At 45.0% G+C, this 20796-nt stretch overlaps 1 long non-coding RNA gene across 1 annotated transcript in view; it reads right to left on the bottom strand.

Annotated features, from left to right (window-relative positions):
* The window catches only part of LOC135982043 (uncharacterized), a 53747-nt gene extending 35003 nt beyond the window's left edge, over positions 1–18744 (bottom strand). The window contains exon 1 of the long non-coding RNA XR_010599247.1: positions 18374–18744. This is a non-coding gene — a long non-coding RNA (uncharacterized LOC135982043). The remainder of the gene's footprint in view (positions 1–18373) is intronic.
* Between the last annotated feature and the right edge of the window lie 2052 nt (positions 18745–20796).

Below are 20796 nucleotides of genomic sequence, written 5' to 3'. Positions count from 1 at the left end.
TAGCACAAGAGTTCATACTTAGTGCTGGCATCTTCTGTCATCTTCTGTCAAAACCAGTCAGGGTTTCTAACAGGAGCCTCCTGCTCACTGGGCTCTGGCCTCTAAATTACTCTGGCACCTGGGTCTTTTCCTACAGGAGCCTTTCTCACTCCCTGCAGTCTTGTGCATGCATATCTCTTCCCTTCTAGCTCTGCTCTCACTGAGCCGCTCTCCAACCCTTTATAACCGATGTGCCCCCTTTTTCCCCTCTTTATAACCTATGTGCCCCCCCCATTGGTCCTACTGGAAGCACCTGCTCTAGCAGGTGGACCTACTCTAATCACAGGGAGAGATCTTAAAAACGGGCTTCAGTATATCAGCCTAGTTCTAAGACAGGGATCAGCAACCTTTGGCACACAGCCCACCAGGGTAAGCATCCTGGCGGGCCAAGCCAGTTTGTTTACCTGCCGCGTCCGCAAGTTCGGCCAATCATGGCTCCCACTGGCTGCGGTTCGCCATCCCAGGCCAATGGAGGCTGCAGGAAGCGGCACGGGCCGAGGGATGTGCTGGTCACCCTTCCCGCACCCTGCATTGGCCTGAAGCGGCGAACCGCGGCCAGTGGGAGCCGCGATCAGCCAAACCTGTGGATGTGGCAGGTAAACAAACCGGCCCGGCCCGCCAGGGTGCTTACTCTGGCGAGCCGCGTGCCAAAGGTTGCCGATCCCTGTTCTAAGATCTCTAACTCCCTGTCCCATGGCACTGCAGGTGCTAGTAATTTCTCCTGATTCATCCTCCCTGAGAACCTTTGGACTGGCTGTCAGGTTCTAGAGCCCTGCATGGAGGTACAGAATTAAACTCTACCCTAGCAACCAGGCCAGGTGGATCTCAATAGCTCCAGCCCTGGTAGGTAAAAGATTGAGAGTCTCTCTACAGCAAAGATTATGTCTAGAAGATGCAAAAAAGTTTCAAGTTAGGGCAACTGAATTAGTTTAACATAAATGAAACATCCCCCCAATATCCATCTAGACATATAATTTCACACTCGTTGTCTCTTGTCTTAGATTGTAAGCTCTTTGGGGCAGGCCAGGGACTACCCTTTTGTTCTGAGTTTGTACAGCACCGAGCACAATGAGGTCCTGGTCTATGATTGGGACTCCTCGGTACTACAGTACTATAAGTAATAATATTAGCTGGTCATGATGTAGCTCCTTCTTAGGCTGTAACATGGCCAGCTAACATCTGAGTGTTTGGAGGAGAAGTAGGAGGTTCCAATCGTGATTAACTTGGTTGAGGTAACTAAATTAATCCCACCCCACCCCCAATGATGCTAGTGCTCTTTCTGGTGGGCCTCCCTCTGCATCTCCTTCCTGCCTTTTGTCGTTCATTTGCCACAGATAAAGTGTTTCCATTTTGTTCTTGACTCCCCAAACCCTGTATGATAACCTGATGCAGCCATCTGCAACTCCCCACTGCCCCAAGATGCAAGGGACGCTTTAGTGTCATCCCCCCAACCTTATCTGCTGCTTCATTTGAATGGGCTAGCCAAGCAACCAACAGAGGGGACCATGGAGACTTTCCCTAATCTACACCTCCTGGCTTGCACTTGCCAATATTTTCTGTGATCTAAATCCTCCTAAATTGGCCCTGCGCAAATCTGAAAATAAGCAATGGGTGACCCTTTCACTACCCTGTTCATTAACACAGGCACATCAGGTGCCTCCAACCATTCCCCTTGAAAATTCTATGCAGACACATCTGCTTGCTCCCCAGATAGGTGTGCTTACTGAGATTTATAGTCATGCAAGCTTTTTAAAATAAGCCCCTAGATGTAGAGGGGAATAAGGAAAAAGGTACTGCAACATGAAAGGTGGCAGCATGCAAAAAAAGCAAAATATTTTAGTATCATTAATTTCACCAGGACATGAAGGCAGTCAAGTAAGTGCATTCATCCTCATGTATCATCAGATAATGTTTCTTCCACGATCCAAGAAATTTAAAATATATCCTTTTTTATTTTATTTTATTTTATTTTTCAAATCAGGAATAGCCTTGAGGGACACTCAAGTTAGCTGGATGGCACAGAGGATTGGAAATGAGACACAAAGGCTTTGATCTGTAAATCACTGGATCAAATGCAGCTCAGGTCAGTATTAAATGAAAGTCACTGCACTCTGATGACTGTTCAATGGCTATGTGAAACGAGCTGATGTTCTCAGGTATCTACATCACAAAAACTACCTTCATGGTTGTGGGCAGTCTCTGCAAAGGCCACAGATTGAATGGCCATGGAAACTAAAATACCCTCCCACTCCCCAAACATTCCCACTAGCAATGCAGATGAGGGATGACACACATTGGTAGGGCAGTTTGTGGAAGCTTGCATTTTTACTGCCCATGTTGTATTTGTTCTGTGGATAAACTGAGGACTTCAATCTCCCAGGGCTGTCAATCTGTCATCTTTCAAACACACAGAGAACAGGTATTGTCTTATAAAAGAAAGAACGCTGCAAATAGAAACTCATCATAAATCAGGATTTATTTTTCTATATAAAAGAGTAAAAAGCAAACTTCATCTTTGGAACTCTATTTCACTTCAGAAGTCTTGAAGAAAGAACAAAGTAAAACTCAGAAAGTTTGTTCTTAGAGACAGGAAAAAGAAACATTTAGGTAGAGTTACCATATCTAACAAATAAAAAAAGAGGACCCTCCACAGGCCCTGGCCCTCCCCATTTCCCCACCCCCCAGCCCCGCCCCAACTCCGCCCCTTCTCCGCCCTAACTCCGCCCCCTCCTCCCTCCCACTCCCAGCCACACGAAAAGGGCTGCCCAAGCACTACCGGCTTCACGGTTTGCCGGGCAGCCCCCAGACCCTGCACCCCCGGCCGGCGCTTCGCCAGCGCAGCTGGAGCCCGGGAGGGAAAGCGCCCAGCCGGGGGCACAGGGTCTGGAGGCTGCCCGGCAAACCGTGAAGCTGGTAGCGCTTGCGCTTCGGGCAGCCCCCTTGCCTCCGGACCCTGCGCCCCCAGCCGGGCACTTCCCCTCCCGGGCTCCGGCGGCGCAGGGTCCGGAGGCATGGGGGCTGCCCAAAGCCGGTAGCGCTCGGCTCTTAAACAGAGCCGAAGAGTCGGGGAGGAGCAGAGCCGCCGCGGCCGGAGGCTCTGCTCCTCCCCTGACTCTTCGGCTCTGTTTAAGAGCCGAGCTGCCCCAGCGCTACCGGCTTCGTGTGCCGCCGGAGCCCGGGAGGGGAAGTGCCCGTCCGGCGGCTGGGGTCCAGAGGCAAGGGGGCTGCCTGAAGCCCATAGCGCTCGGGCAGCAGAGTCAGGGGAGGAGCAGAGCCGCCACGGGAGGGGAAGTGCCTGGGCGGCATTTTCCCGGACATGTTCGGCTTTTTGGCAATCCCCCCCAGACGGGGGTTTGAGTGCCGAAAAGCCGGAATGTCCGGAAAAAAGAGGACGTATGGTAACCCTAGTTTTGTTACTTGTTAATTTGTGTAGTCTTGGTTAAGTTAAATCATAGATAAGATTTTGCTGTGTTCTGTATAATTGTCTCTCTGCTGTTTAAACTTGCAGCCTGTCTGCTCTGTGTGTGTGTGTGTGTGTCTCTCTCTCTCTCTTAATCCCTTCCCCCACGTGCTCACCACGCTCCTACTGCTGCCAAACTCAATTGTATTACTGAAATCTAGCATAAAACCCCATTGGTTACCCTTTTTCTCTCTAACACCCCTCACATTTTACATTTACACCACTGTGACACTTTTACCTAGAGTTGTTGGTTATTTAACACATTTTACCCATAACTGTTAGTTGGTTATATGCTGCTGTGACACACCCTTTACATAGAAATTGTTAGCTACCTGTTACATTTATACTTCAGTGTTAATTGGTTACCAACTGTACTGTACCCCACTGTATTGTACCCCACTATTGAAACCCCCTATCCTATTTACTAAAAGAAACCCCTCCCCAATTGTCTACCTTAACAAACCCCATACCCCTCACTATTAAATTTTTCCTGTTTTTGCATTTTCTTAATAAAGTTTATTTTGCACCCCACCAGTGCAGTAGTTGTCCCCCAAGATCCCCTCCTACCTGCTGGCAGGGTCATGTCACAGCTCCTAAGAAGCATCAGAGGGTATTTTGTACTGCATGCTGGGTAATAACATCAGAGAACTCCCTGTTTCTAAAACTAAACCGGCTCTTTTCAGGCAACTACTTACAGAGATGCTGCAACTGAAGCTAGCATTCAAGCCATACCCATACAGACTGATTTCCTAATGCTGTCTCTAAAACCCTTCCTTCCTGCAAACTCTGCTCCTCCATCCAAGTTCCAGGCAGACTTCTACAGAAGGAGCCTCACTCTGGTGCACTTTATAAGCTCAGCAATTGGGAAAGGCACCAACAAGAGAGGGGCTCCCTTACGCGGACTTCTTAGGGTATGTTAGCTAAGTGGCATTTCAGTGCTGACTTGCCAAATACTTCTAAATTATGGAATTTATAAGTGCTATTTGCAGTTGTTTGCAAGCCATCAGAGCTTCAAAGCCCTGGAAACTGAAACTTTTATGGGTTTTTTTTAGTCTTTTTCTTTTAACCCACCCTGTCACCACCCTCTAAACATAGGAAATTCCATACAAAGAACTACATTAATAGATCATTAACTTTTCATGGTTAAGCACTCAAAAATCCAGAAGTGCCCACATAAATTCAGTGCAAATTCACTGGCTAGGAAGGTAGAATAAAATTCCCAACTCAGGCCCAAACCCTTTCCTCTATGCTGACTTAATTTTCAAACAAGAGTTACGAAACAAATAAACTCAAAATACAGGCTAATTAACCATCTGAGGTATTTTCAGATTCCATCAGCGAGGAAGGGAGAAACACCTTTCCCTCTTAGTAGCCTTATCAGGCTATTATGGAGAACCTAGAACTTCTTTGACCTTGGGTTTCTTCTATCTTCTGCCCCTACCCCTAAGGCAAGAATCCTTATACTGTACCTGATTTCCTGTATGTCACATGATTGCTCCTTGTCATTTGTCTGCAACTACAGCTCCCAGTTTTAAAGAGCCTAAGAGCCAAAACAAGTGCGCTGGGGCATGTACATGTGCCCTGAGGGCCCCTGTGTCATTATAGCCTAGTTTAAGGTTGCATATACAAGTATACTCCTTTGTGCATATGGATTATCACAGGGTTTAATTAATATTTTTCAAACACAATATAACAATGCAATTTTTCTGTAACCTTAGCTACACATGTAACTTCCTGTACACCTCTTATTCTTGCATACTCTTAGTTATTGTATTTAGTAATTTATAGCCTCCAAAGTGTTCTGGGTACTTCATAGAAGACTTAAAAAGCTACAGTCCCTTCCCCAAAGAGATTATAAATGGAAAGTTTGATCTTGGAAATACTTGTGCACATGATTAACTTTACCCACATGATTAGTCCTATTGAAGTCAATAGTTCTACTGACTCTGAAAAAGATTTGGGGGGTCATGGTGAATAATCAATTGAACATGAGCACCTAGTATAACACTGTGGCTAAAAGGGCTAATTCAATGCTTGGATGAATAAATAAGGGAATCTTGAGTAGGTGAGGAAAGGTTATTTGAGGCAATACGGTGCCCAGTTCTGGTGGAGAGGATTCAGAGAAGAGCCATGAGAACGATTAAAGGATCAGACAACATGCCTTACAGTGATAGCATAAAAGAGCTCAATCTACTTAGCTTGAAAAAGAGAAGGGGTGACTTGATTACAGTCTGTAAGTAACTACATGGGAAACACATATGTGTTAATGGTCTCTTCAATCTAGCAGAAACGGGTAAAACATGATCCAATGGCTGGAAGTTGAATCTAGACAAATTCCATCTACCTATAAGGTATAACTTTTTAACAGTCAGAGTAATTAACTATTGGAACAATTTACCAAGGATTGTGGTGTATACTGACCATTTTAAAATCAAGATTGGATGTTTTTCTAAAAGATCTGTTCTAGGAAATATTTTGGGCAAGTTTTATGGTCTGTGCTATACAGACGTTCAAACTCGATGATCAGAATGGTCCCTTCTGGCCTTGGAATCTATAAATCTATCTAGGAAAGTTAGTTCCATATATTTGCAGGATCAGAGCCAAAATTCTGGATATAACAGAGGGGAGGTTGTCAAAAACTAGGGAACATATGGGGTGAGGATTGATGAAGATAACTAGAATACAATCACACAGGATACTCAGTTGAAGGCATGCACTCATCTTGTGCACAAGCTCAGGAAGGGCATTTCTTGTGTAGGATGCAATATGAAAAAGGGTGCATAGAGGCTTGTGGGAGAAAAGGACAAATGGCCTCAAGGCTGGAATCACTGGTAGAATGGAAGGGGCCAGGGCCAATAAAATGAGAGAAAACAAAAGAAAAGTAAGGCAGGGTAAAGTTATACAAGGTTTTGTAGGGAAGCACAAGACATTTCAATTTGAAGCAATGAAGCCTAAGGAGCCACTGGAGAGATTAAAATAACAGAGTGATCTAGATAGCTTGTCTGTTAGGAAGATCATGGTAGCAGTTGCATTTTGGATGGATTAGAAAGTGATTGTCTGGGATATCAAAGAGGAGGAGTTGTGGTATTTGTCTGGACAAAGAGAAAGGGCTGAATGTTCTAAATGCTATGAAGCAAGAAATGGCAAATTAAAATTGTAATTTATACTTTATTCTTGTATAATTAGATATATTACACACATCCAGAGTTCTGGCCACTCATCCATGAAGAAAAGTGGGTAGCAAAGTAGATGTATGTATTTGTGATAAATGAAAAACACTGTTCAATAGATCTGTACATAACATTTTGTAATATTACATTTAAGAAGATATACTGCATAAGCAGTAGGCAGCAAAACTAATACTCCTCTCCTAATGCAGATCTAATATGCTGTTAACAAATTAATATAAAGTGTGCAGATTATTAAGGCTTTTCCTTACTTCCATTTTTCAAATTTTGGACAAAACTTGGCTTAATTTTCAGTGGTAAAGATTCAGTTTTGGAATGTGTGTTAATGAAAATGGAAATTTCAATTCCATTGTAAACATTTAATTTAATACAGATTTGGTAGTATTTAGTTTCTTCCATATCTCCACACAGTGACAAATCTTGTCTGGCTGACAAATGGGGATGAAGGGAAAGTGGCTGACTGAAACAGTTATGTAAAGGCACCAGACAGATTCTGGAAGAAGGGGGTGAATGTTGCCATCAATTAAGTAACCTCCATGGGTTGTGAGGCATCTCACTACTACCTCCCCTTAGTGTGAGGAAGCCGTTCCCCAACTGCACCAGCCTCTGGTAACACAAGCACTACCGTCCAGGCCTTCTCAAGTCCCTTTCTCTTTTTACCAGTTAACAATAGGTTCACTCCAACCCCTGACTCCTTCAAGCATCCCTCTGGAGTGGCCAGCCCTTGTTCCACTGGGTACTCACAGAATTGACAGATCTGCTACTCCTAAAGGAATAGTACATATCAGTTTACCAGTTTTATCTCAGTATCATCCCGCTGCTCAACACACACCACTTAGATATGTTTATAGTAAAAACAAGAAGTTATTTAACAAAGATCAGAGATTCAAGTAATAGCAGTAGGTGGAAGTATTGGAAACAAAGGGTTGCATATAAAATAAAATTATAACATGCATTCTAGAATCTAGTATTGCGGAGTGTAGCTCTGTTCCTACAGTTATAGTCCAAAAATCTATTGTCTTCATTTGTAAGAAGGATTACCTTCTGCTGGTTTATGTCTTCCTGTAAACTCCCTCTCTGGAAGATTTCACAATCCCTTGATTAGCATTTGGCTCAGATTGTAAATGGGTGTCCCTTGTGGACCATACAATACTCAATTTACATCTAGCCAGACTGATAGATAAAACATCTCTTGCCTGAAAGAACCTTGTTTAATACCTTTTGGTGACCAACCCCAAGTCACAGGTCTGCAGAACATAATTTTCAGTATATATGCAGAACTCTTTACATATTATCCATGCATACATTTCACAATGATTATACGGACCAGTGTGACACAGGCTTTCCCTAGAGACCTTACATGACACTCTTTGGTAAACTTGTATGTAGATACCAGACCCAGGGATCCCTGTAATCCCTATGCACCTCTGAGCCCTCTGTCAGTTGGCACCAAGAAGTCCCTGGGTCACACATACTTTGTACTTCTCTTCTACCTTTCAGTGGAGGATGTCAAAGAACTTTACACACATGAATTAATTAAATTCCACAACAGCTTGGTAAACATTGGCACAGAGAAAATAAGTGAGTGACTGAAGATCTCACAATGAGTCATTGGCAGACCCAGAAGTAAAATTCAGGAGTCCTGATTCCCAGTCTCCTACTGTAATCAACTCTTCACCTTTGTGATTCTTACTTTGGTTAGTATGACTCAAAACTACAAGTGCTTTTGTTTGTCATACTGAGTAGGATTTTCAAGTGAACTCAGTGTTGACTGCACTCTTATCCTATTGACTTCAATGGGAGCAGAGTTAAGCCAACACTGAATGCTTTGAAAATCACACTCCATTGACTTTTTATCTCTCAACTGAGTAAATACTTAATAATGGATAATTTATCCTATAAAGGTAGCCATTGTCTCTGCTCACAGAATATCCATATGCAAACTATGATAGCCTTTAATTTACTTATTCTTCACAATTATTCAAGTATTTTTGTGTACATTTTTTAAATTCTATGGATTGATTACAAAAGTTGTCTTTGAATATTTTATATTAGATATTCACTGTTTGAGCTGTGTTGGTTAGTTGTGATTGGTTGGTATTGTTACTGTTTCTTGAGTAGATGAGTGTGTATGTATTTCTCTGCAAGTACCTGCACATGCAAACTTAAAATTCATGCCAGAAGAATGTGAAGAATTCTTTGCAGAAAGTGAACTCAGAAATAAACATGGAAGGACTGAATGCACTGGAAATCAAATCAATATGCTCAGAAATTGTTTTGCACTGTTCATCCAACTCTAAACCCTAGAATACTGTGGTTCAGACAGACAGCATTCTAAGGAGATTTTAAACTCATCTCCCATACTTATCATTTGTGTAAGCAGGTACAACTTCACTTAAGACAGAGCTGAAACAGGGGTAAATGTGACCTAATAGGTGGGTCATAATATGAATTTGACCTCTCACTGTGCAACTCCTATTAACAATTATAGTTATCTAATTATTGGGGAGAAGGCTGGTGTACTGATTAGGGCACCAGCGTAGGAATTGGGAGACTCATGTCCAATTCCCTGCTCTGCCAAAGACTTCCTGAGTGATCTTGGGCAAGTCATGTTGTCTCTCTGTGTCTCAGTTCACATCTGTAAAATGGAGATAATAGCACTTCCCTACCTCTCTGGGGGTGGGGTGGAGAGTGTTGTGAGGATAAACACATTAAAGATTGTGAAGCACTTTGAAATTGACTGATGAAAAGTGTTCTATAAAAGCTAGATATTTTTATACCTAAGAAGTTAAAATTCCATGCATCAAGCTGAGAATTCTAGAGGTGAACACTTTTAGAGTTTGGGAAGACCAGACTTAAATTCTGGCTCCATAGAAGTCAGTCAGGGGGTTGCCATTGCCATTGACTTCAATGGAACCAGGATTGGAGTGATTCTGTATGTTTTACACAATGAGGGAATGAAGAACATAAGAACGGCCATACTGGGTCAGACCAAAGGTCCATCTAAGCAAGCATCCTGCCTTTCAACAGTGGCCAATGCCAGGTGCCCCAGAGGGAATGAACAGAACAGGTAATCATGAAGTGATCCTTATGGCAAACAGAGGCTAGGGACACTTCAGAGCATGGTTTTGCATCCCTGCCCATCCTGGCTAAATAGCAATTGATGGACCTATCTTCCATTAACTTACTTAGTTCTTTTTTGAACATTCAAAATGTAGACTGTTTGTGAGCACTGCTCAATCTGAAATGTCAAACACTTTTATATATTTCTCACAGCTCTTTTATATAAAGTCTAAATGACTCCAAGATCACAGCAGCAACATCTTAGACTAAATAGACATCAGAAATGCATTTGTCTGTGTCACAACCTGGCCCCGTTATTAAGAAAAAATCCTGAGACAGTCATTTGAAAGGTGTGATTTATCTAGGGAAAGTAATGACATCGAAGTTGTCCATAGCCTCAAGACCTTTCACAGTGCTATTACGTCCAGTGGTGCTACATCCAGTGATCAGTTTGTTAAGGAGCCTTGGGGGCCAAATGAATTATTTAGCAGTACAATCAATTGAGAAGTCAGTCCTTCCTCCTTTAATGCAAATGGCATTCTGGAGATGACTATTAGGTCTTCAACACCACATTTTGCTGAACTTTTCTCCAAAAAGACGACGATTTAATGTAAACCTTAAAGTGAACTAAAACTTACGAATCAAAAGTAACACAGGAACTGGCTGCATTTAAGCATGTTGGGATTGGTAGTAACTTTGTTTGGCTTATAGAGGCATAAATGTCCAATATAGATAACTTAAAAGCCTATTAGTGAAATGAAAAAAATCTAGATTTGGGTTGGAGGAGAGTAATTACTTTCCCTAAAATAATTGTTACAGTTATATTGACAGATTCAAAACCTCCTTTATAAGATCCAAATTCTTTCAGCTTTCCACCTCTGGTTAATTGGAAATTGATACATCTCAGGATAGCTGCAGAGCCTCCCTGAATATAAAATTATCAAAAGAAAACAACCCTGAGCACAAAGAAGCTGGAGTTAGCGACACTATAAAAGCATTATCCATTACTCTGACACATTTATCTATTTAAAGGTACTCTCTGTTAACCAAGGGTCGGCCATGATTTGAATAAAATGAGGCCCAAGGAGCCAGTATGATTCAGTCATACTTTCATACATTTTAATGACAGCAGGGGATGAAAATTGTAGTCTTCCACCAGTCCATACTCCAGGGTTGAGAACATGATTAATGACAAAGGCCACAATGTTCTCCATTTTACCAGTGCGACCCCACTGACTACAAGCTGAAAGCAAAATTGGGGCCCATGTCTGTAAACTGGTGTTCTGTAGCAGTTCTGCTGGCCAGCCGAGACCTAAAAAAGGAGGGTTCCCATGTGTGACTCCATCTTCCATCCATTATTTTGCAATAAGGGATGGATACAAAGGGCCAACCCTCTTTAAGTTAAAGTGCCCCCATCTCTCTTTGGTTTGCTAAGTGGATTCTAACACTGGGAAAGTAGAATATGTTTATCTATTTCTTCCTTTTCCTCTTATACAAACTGAAATTTTGAAAGTTATAAAAGGATTTTTGAAGAAATGATTGTTAACAATTCATGGGTGCCATCTTGTCTATCATTCCAGGCAGGTTTTAACCCTGAGGGAAATTAACTCAAGTCACATTAATATATACTCAGCAGATTCACAACTCATTACTGGTTTCCTGTATAGTGATTGCTAATGTCATTTCAGATAATCTCTCTCTCTCAGAGCAGTCTTTTATAAGATACTGCTAAACTTCTCTTCCAGTCCAGGAAAGTCTTAACAGATAAATTTTACAAACTCATAAGAACTTTGTCTCTTGGGTCCAACAAGGATTTTCTGGTTGCCTTCAGAATATTACTGCCTGAACACTACATATTTTTACTGCAAGGTACAGTGTGGCTTTCATATATCAGCCTTAAAGAGCAAGGTTTCGTTCTTGTCTTTCAAGAGCTAAAATATTTTCCTCAATTACCCTTTTAAAAATAGGCTATTAAATTGAAAAGGGTCCCAAATACTCCAAAAATAGGGTGTGTGTGTGTGTGACATCCAAAATACCCTATAATTTCTACTCTATAAGATTACTGGCAGTTAAATTACTATGTCTTCTTTGTATTTGCTGGGTGTCAAGTGACTCACTCTGAATTGCAATACATCAGCATATTGGAGTCACGTTTAAAAAAATTCAATCAGTTTTTTTTTTAACTTCTAAATTTAAAACTTACGTTTTCTAAAATCTAGGTATATGCTGTCTTTTAGCTGAAATGTCCTGCCCCCCGCATCCATCACACTGCTAGATCTCCCATGTTTTAGAGCATAACCTGACACACAATTTCAGCAATAAAGGTGAAAACAGCACAGGGAAGATGAAAACTATTCAAGACCGAGTTGACCTTAGTAGAGCCAGAATCAAATGGAGAGTGTTGAAAAGCAAAATCCCTGTAGAATGGAATCAGTGGAATTCCTTAGGAAATTTGCATTTTACTCTATTGTTTTTGCAGAGAGGTAATAATAGCTTTTATTAGAAAAATGTGTTTTACCAGTCACTATTGTATACTCTAGGTCTAAAAATATATCCCCATTGGCTTAAAAATTCTTTTGACTTCAATGGAAGTAGGATTAAGCGTAAGAGGACAGGTTTGGGTTTTCTTTACATAGCATTTCAAGAACTCTGGATATTTTTTTTCCTTACTGTAGTAAGATGGCATGTTCAAGGAATTTTTCTGTCAGTCAAGAGTTATCACCATCTGATACTGAAAACTGCTCCTAAAACATTATTACTTATTTTAAAATCATCAGTGGTGGACTTGGGAACAGCGCTGTATGCTGCAGAATGGAAGGCGCTGGTTCAAGAGCAACTATGGTAGTGGAGGCTCCTTGTAGCAGGCAGAGGAGGCATCACCTAACCTGTTACAGACAGTGTAACATTATCATCCTTACCTGGTGCTGTAAATTAATTCTGAGCACACCTTTACACTTCTGCAGGTTTGCCTACCTACTTTCAGCCTACATTGACCCGTATGGCTCTGGTTCCCTACACTGCAGTGCCTCAGCTGCATTACAGAGGTGCACCTTCTTTGCAGACTTTGATGGCATGTGGGAGAGAGTGGTTTTCACTTGCTGTATGACTGATAACTGACTCCCCCGGGCTGTTTGTCATATCCCTCCTGTTCTCTCTTCTCCTACACATAGAGAGCAAGCTCTTCAGGGCAGGGGCACGCTACATTGTTTGTCTACATTGCAGCTACATTGGGAGGCGTGATTCCCAGCATGGGTTGACAGTCTTGTGCGAGGTCTCCTCAAGCTAGCATGCTAAAAACAGCAGTGTGGATGTTGTGGCATGGGTAGTGGTTCGGGCTAGCCACCCAAGCCCAGACCCAGGAGGTCAGGTGGGCTTGGAATCGGGCAGCTAGCCCAAGCCACAGCCCAATGCAGCAAAATCTACACTACTATTTTTAGCACGCTAGTTCAATCAGAGCTAGCATGCATCTGCCAACCTATGCTGGGAATCACACCGCCCAGCTGCAGTTAGATGTACCCGCCCAATGGGGTCCTGATTCCTAACTGGGACCCTAAACGCTACCATTCATAATTTATTATTGTTATTATTACATACACAGCAACATAAGAGAGCAGCGCTGGACAATTGTCTGCTGGATAATATAAACCTCAATATAGGATAGAGCAAAAGATGAATATATAGAAATCAGAATGGAACAGCATCGGTGTTAGCTTTTGAGGAAACCACTAGCTTACTATGGAGGGAGGATCATGATTATCAGAAAATGTGGAATTCCTAAAAACAAAAGGTTAGGATTCCTCTGAACCGCATGTGGGTAAGTGGAAAGGCCTTATTTAAACAAGACATGGATTCACATAAAATCTGTGCTTGTAGCTGACAAGGAAAGTCCCATCCCTGCTTCCCTCCCCTACTGGAGCAATTAGCCATGGTATGAGATAAAAAGTGATTGCCTGGCATTTATGAATAGAACTGTTAATTCTGAATCACTAAATATTCTGTTCAAAAGGGAATACAGTCAACTTAAAAATCACCCTGTGTCTGAAATTTTTACCTTCTGTTGTCACAAGTAACACACAAGATTACTGTAACTGAAAGATTAGAGAGAAATATATTTTTCTTCTATTTTTCCACCCGCTTACTTTGTGCATTTTACAGCACTTAGTCTAGTCATTTTCATGGTTTCCCTTATATAATCAGCTAGGGCCCAATCCTTGTAACACTTACTATCAGGCGTAGAACTTACAACCACGAATAATCACCATTGAAATCCATGTCACCCTTACTAGATCCATGTCTCAGTTTCAGTGGTAGCTGCACCTGTTTCTCCCTCCATGGTCCACTTCAGGAGTGTCCAGTCAGTTCTCAGACCTTTAGCCATAGAATGATAGAAATGTAGTGCTCAAATAGATTTTGAGACGTCATCAAGTGCAACCCCTGGCACTAAGGCATAGTAAACATAGTAAACCAAGTAAACATAGATCATCCCTGACAGGTTTTTGTTTAACCTGCATTTAAAAACCTTCAGTGATGGGGATTCCACAGCCTGCCTTGGAAGCCTATTCCAGAGCTTATTTTCCTTATAGTTCCTAATATCTAACCTAAATCTCTTTTGCTGAGGATTAAGCCTATTACTTCTTGTCCTACTTCCAGCAGACATGATGAACAATTGATCACTGTCCCCTTATAATAGTCTTTAATATATTGGAAGACTTATCCGGTGCCCCCTCAGCCTTCTTTTCCTAAGACTAAACATGCCCACTTTTTTTAACCTGTCCTCATAGATCAGGTTTTCTAAACCTTTTCTCATTTGTGTTGCTCACTTCTGGACTCTCTCCAATTTGTCCACATATTTCCTAAAGTAGGATGCACAGAATTGGACACAGTATTCCAGCTGAGGCCTCACCAGTGCCAGGAAAACCAGAACAGTTATCTCCTGTGTCTTACATATGACACTCCTGTTAATATATCGCAGAATGATAATAGCCTTTTTAGCAGCTGCATCATATTGTTGACTCATTTTCAATTTGTGATCCACTGTAATCCCCAGATCAGGGGTGGGCAAACTAAAGCCCATGGGCCAGATCCGACCCATCAGGGCTTTGGATCCGGCCCACGCTAAGGCAGGCTCCCTGCCTGCACTGGCCCCGCGCCACTCCCAGAAGTGGCTGGCACCACGTCCCTGTGGCCCCACATCCCCAGGCTACCTCCCCCGAAGCTCCCATTGGCCATGGTTTTCCATTGCTGGCCAGTGGGAGCTGCGAGGGCAGTGCCTGCAGGCAATGGTGGCACACGGAGCCATCTGCTGCCCCAGCCAGGGGCCACAGGGGCCTGGCCGGCTGCTTCTGGGAGTGGCGCGGGGCCAGGGCAGGCAGGGAGCCCGCCTTAGCTCCGCGGCGCGCCGCTGCCACCCCAGAGCCACTCCAGGTAAGCAGTGCCAGGCCAGAACCTGCACCCCAAACTCCTCCTGCATCCGGCACCCCAACTCCCTGCCCTGAGCCCTCTCCCGCACTCTGCACCCCTTCCTACACCCCAACCCCCTGCCCTGAGCCCCCTAACCCTTTGCCTTGAGCCCTCCGCCGCACCCCTCTGGCACCACAACCCCCTGCCCTGAGCCCCCTGCTGCTCCCTGCACCCCTCCTGCACCCCAACCCCTTGCCCTGAGCCCCTTCCTGCAAGCTGCACCCTCCCACACCTCGCACTCTCTCCTGCACACTAACCTCTTGCCCCAGCCCTACATTCATGGCCCTGCATGCAATTTCTCCACCCAGATGTGGCCCTTGGACCAAAAAGTTTGCTCACCTCTGCCCCAGATCCTTTTTCAGCAGCACTACCATATACCCAGTTCTTCTCCATTTTGGAGTTGTGCATTTGATTTTTACTTCCTAAGTGTAGTACTCTTCATTTGTCTTTACTGAATTTCATCTTGTTGATAGGCCAATTCTCCAATTTGTCAAGGTCATTTTGAATTCAGATCCTGTCCTCCAAAGTACAAGCAACCCCTCCTACCTTGGTAAAAAGAACAGGAGTACTTGTGGCACCTTAGAGACTAACAAATTTATTAGAGCATAAGCTTTCGTGGGCTACAGGCCACTTCTTCGGATGCATCCGAAGAAGTGGGCTGTAGCCCACGAAAGCTTATGCTCTAATAAATTTGTTAGTCTCTAAGGTGCCACAAGTACTCCTGTTCTTTTTGCGGATACAGACTAACACGGCTGCTACTCTGAATCCTACCTTCGTGTCATCTGTAAATTTTATAAGCATAGTTTCCCCTCCATTATCCATGTCATTAATGAAAATATTAAATAGTACCAGACCCAATACCTGACACCTTTCTGGGCCCCCACTAGATACGTCCTCCTAATTTGACACTGAACCATCACCTGTCTCTAGGCAGGGACCCTTGTCTCCCTCCCATCTGAACAGTAGTTTTAAGGCTGCAAAGTCCACTGCCTTACTCTGTGATATCCCCAGCAAGCCAGTCTGCCCAGGGCCGGCTCCAGGCACCAGCATTCCAAGCAGGTGCTTGGGGTGGCAATCTGCAAGGGGCGGCAGTCCGTGTGTTTTTGCTGCCCCAAGCAGCGCGCCAAATTGCCGCCGCGGACGGCGGGGGCAGTCTGTGTGCCATTAGGGCAGCACACGTGTTTCCACGGTGGCGGCAATTTGGCGGCAGCTTCTATGTTCAGCTGCCTGCGGAAGCAATTCGGCGGCTTCTGTCTTTAGTCTGAAGACAGGAGCTGCCGCCAAATTGCTGTCGCCGCGGAAACGCACGTGCCACCCTAAATGCACACGGATTGCCCCCACCGTCCGTGGCGGCAATTCGGCACACTGCTTGGGGCGGCAAAAGCAGTAGAGCCAGCCCTGAGTCTGCCTAAAGGCCAGCCCCTGTGCTGAGCTCTCTCTCCTATGGCTATGAACAGTGTATTACCACACAGCTCTTTCTCAGAGTATGTTTATATTAAGGACAAAAGCATCACAAAGAAAGCAAATAAAAAGTCCCATATGTTTACTAAACATATCAGGAGTCACCCATTTTCCACATGGGGACTCTGGTAGGACAATGTTCTTTCCAACCCTCCAGAGTTGGAGCCACCTAATACCAAAGGTCCTGTCTGTCTGTTGAATCAAAATGCAGGTCTTGAGTAGGGTTACCATACGTCCTCTTTTTCCCAGACATGTCCGGCTTTTCGGCACTCAAACCCCCGTCCGGGGGGAATTGCCAAAAAGCCGAACATGTCCGGGAAAATGCCACCCAGGCACTTCCCCTCCCGCGGCGACTCTGCTCCTCCCCTGACTCTTCGGCTCTGTTTAAGAGCCGAGCTGCCCGAGCGCTATGGGCTTCAGGCAGCCCCGTTGCCTCCGGACCCCAGCCGCTGGCCGGGCACTTCCCCTCCCGGGATCCGGCGGCACAGGGTCCGGAGGCATGGGGGCTGCCCGAAGCCGGTAGCGCTCGGGCAGCCCGGCTCTTAAACAGAGCCGAAGAGTCAGGGGAGGAGCAGAGCCTCCGGCCGCGGCGGCTCTGCTCCTCCCCGACTCTTCGGCTCTGTTTAAGAGCCGAGCGCTACGGGCTTTGGGCAGCCCCCATACCTCCAGACCCTGCGCCGCCAGAGCCCGGGAGGGGAAGTGCCCGGCCGGGGGCGCAGGGTCCGGAGGCATGGGGGCTGCCCGAAGCCGGTAGCGCTCGGGCAGCCCGGCTCTTAAACAGAGCCGAAGAGTCAGGGGAGGAGCAGAGCCTCCGGCCGCGGCGGCTCTGCTCCTCCCCGACTCTTCGGCTCTGTTTAAGAGCCGAGCGCTACCGGCTTCACGGTTTGCCGGGCAGCCTCCAGACCCTGCGCCCCCGGCTGGGCACTTCCCCTCCCGGGCTCCAGCTGTGCTGGGGAAGCGCCGGCCGGGGGCGCAGGGTCTGGGGGCTGCCCGGCAAACCGTGAAGCCGGTAGCGCTCGGGCAGCCCTTTTCGTGTGGCTGGGAGTGGGAGGGATGAGGGGGGGGAGTTAGGGCGGGGAAGGGGCAGAGTTGGGGCGGGGCTGAGGTGGGGAAATGGGCGGGGCCGGGGCCCGGGGAGGGATAGCTCAGTGGTTTGAGCATTGGCCTGCTAAACCCAGGGTTGTGAGTTCAATCCTTGAGGGGGCCACTTGGGGATCTGGGGCAAAATCAGTACTTGGTCCTGCTAGTGAAGGCAGGGGGCTGGACTCGATGACCTTTCAAGGTCCCTTCCAGTTCTAGGAGATGGGATATCTCCATTAATTTATTTATTTATTTATTTATTTAATTCTTTAAGCCTAACTTACAGAGTACAATGCAAGCAATTTTCTAAACCTAACTTAACCACATCTATGCGAAATGAAATTACAATTTATCTAGACTAAAGGCTAAATCTAACCTAATGGGTGCACCTTATACTAGGGGTAGTTCCAGAGGGCAAAGTGGTGTGTGCCCAGGATACAGCTTCAAAGGGGGAGGTGTTTAACAAGTGGTGGCTGCAAGCAGGCTTATTTCTAGCAGCAAAGGCGCTGCGGGGCTAGAAGCAGATTACAGATACAGACCAAGGAGTTAGCTTGGGTCTGCCTGCTGGGGAAAGAAAGCCAGCAGCTAGAACAAGGGGAGTGTGCAAGAGGTTTTTCCCTACCAATCCCCAAAGCAGGAGCAGGAACAGCAGTTTCAGCTTCAGAGGACGCAGAGAGGACTCGATTCGCTTACAATAATCAGGAGATCTCCAGGCACAAATTCGTTGTTCGTGGGAGGGGAGTTTAAAAACGGGGGTATGCTCAAAAACAAACAAGAGCGGGAAGAGGGCCCCCCAAAGACCCCTAGCTGATCAGACCAGGTGACAAAGCAAGGACCTTCTCCGGGGGTCTGATCAGAAAGTGTCTGGTTTTAAGGGCAAACTCAGGCAGTTTCCCGCCAGTAACTCTGATTGGTCCCCCTTAATCCAGGGGAGGAGAGAAGGCAGGGAAAACTGCAGGTAGGCACAGGACATGTCTGGGCAAGTTCTGAGTCACAGGTATGATTCAGATGCTCAGCTATGTGGCCACTTTAGGTCTTGCATACCTGGGCAGAGCACCCTACACCGAGCCGGGTCCGAACAAAGAAGCTAGACAAAGGAGCGACCCCCCCTCCCCCCCCAAGCAGAGCAATGGCTCCAGTCAGTCTGCACAAGCCATTTCCATGAGCAGGCCCAGGCTGTGACTTTGGTCAGTTCCATGGCCCGGGGCGGCCACTCAGCACAAACAGAAAGGAAGGGGAAAAAGGAATCCAGCAGGGGTACAGCTGTAACAGACATGACATAGTGGCTAGGAGCTAGAAGCAGACAGATCAAAGGCTCCTGGGAGCTGTGGGGAAACATAATAGTTTAAACCAGATCACACTGAAAACTTTAGGTGGGAACTGGTTTAAAACCTAATGAAATGTAAGGAGTTTAATCTACCTATAGCTGTGTATACATGCCCCGTGCTTCACTTCTTAGCTGCTTTGTAAGGGGCAGATTCTGATACCCTTACTCACATTGAATAACACCTTAGCCCAGGGGAAGTCCCATTGACTAGCACCATGCAGGATTATGCTCTAAATTACACAAAAAAGTGTATTGTGCATTCTCGATCTGTGATTTCTAAATGGACCTTTCTCAATCAACTTAAAACCACTTTTTTCCAGACCAACACCATGCATTGCTCCTCTGTGAGGGCTATTTCCATGCTAAATTTCAATTCTCAGCCTTTTTGGTGACAAAGTTGCTCAAAGATAAGTTGCAAGAATTTGGTGGATAATAGGAAAAGCGTATTTTTTTCATTTTCCTGTTTAAAAATTACTGCATCATTTTTGATCAAAGCTTCATAAAAGGAAAACAAACCAAACAAAAACCCTACCTTTTGGCAGAGAATGGAAACTTTCAGCCTGAAAGTTGCTTCAAAGAATCACGAGTAAGACAGAACAAGAGTCTTGGAATGGGAACTGTTACACAGCCCTCTCTATAATTGAACACACACACAGCCATTGACCCTCATGTAATGATAGGGGACCATGTGAAAGAGCTGCAAAGGCTTCCTTAGCCTTGAGGATGGATGAGCAGTCATAAGATGACTCCATTGCTGCTCAGGTGTAAAAGTCCAATTCCCAGTACCCAGCTGAAATAGTTGGGCACGTATACAGAAGCTCTAAATTGGGAGGCTTCATTTCACCCAGTTCATGGAGTAACAGTGGAGCTGTCCAGTGACAGCTACTCCAGCCTCAAGTTCAGGCAGCCTCTGCAGTCCTTCTGTACCCACTAATGTGCAGCAGCCCACTCCCAGCCCCGCTCCCATCCTTCATCTGCCTCTACTTTGCTGCCAAAAACCCATTGTGTGAAGATGTGCAGGAAGTCCCTTCAGAGGGGACAGAGAGATTCTGAGCATTGCCACCTTTTCTCCAGCCTTTATAGCAGTCTGTTGTCAGCCATAGACCTTCCACGGAAAGAGTGAATTTCAAAAATTCTAGCTTGTGTCCTGGACAATAAACTAATTCACTTAGCTGAGATTTTTTGTCTAGGTCTCACTGAGATGTTCTTTTCAGAGTTCAAAATAAAATGAAGATCTTGTCTTGAGAATATTAGATTTTATCAAGAAAACTTGGATCGGTATAATGCTCTCTCTTCTTGAGTATCTCCATCAAAAAGCTCTTGAATGTAGCCTTGAAGGGCCAGATATTACAACAGCTCAGACCCCATTTAGGCACCTAAATGAAATGGAGGGAGATGAATGGAGGGGAGAGGGAAGGGTTGATGGGAGCTACTGTGTGCTGTGTACTTTTGAAAATCTGATCATAGTAGTTTGACACCTGAAAAAAATACCTTTGAACCTTCTTGGAATCCCTTCTACATCCCAGTGAGACAGCAGGAAGTTCTGAGTGAAAAAATTTTTTTTGCTCTTGTCTGCATTGCAATAGAGCAACCATATTTTGCAAAAAATACCTATCAGCTGTTTAGCATGTTTGTTCAGACTATTATAGCGGCACCTGAATGGTGTGTATCCTAGATCTTTGACATTGAGAAAGTGGTTTTGGGCTTATGTGGAAATT

This window comes from Chrysemys picta, chromosome 3 (genome assembly GCF_011386835.1).
Source record: "Chrysemys picta bellii isolate R12L10 chromosome 3, ASM1138683v2, whole genome shotgun sequence".
Taxonomy (NCBI): Eukaryota; Metazoa; Chordata; order Testudines; family Emydidae; genus Chrysemys; species Chrysemys picta.
Note: the sequence above shows the minus strand (reverse complement) of the source record. Positions and strands in the feature narration are given on the sequence as shown.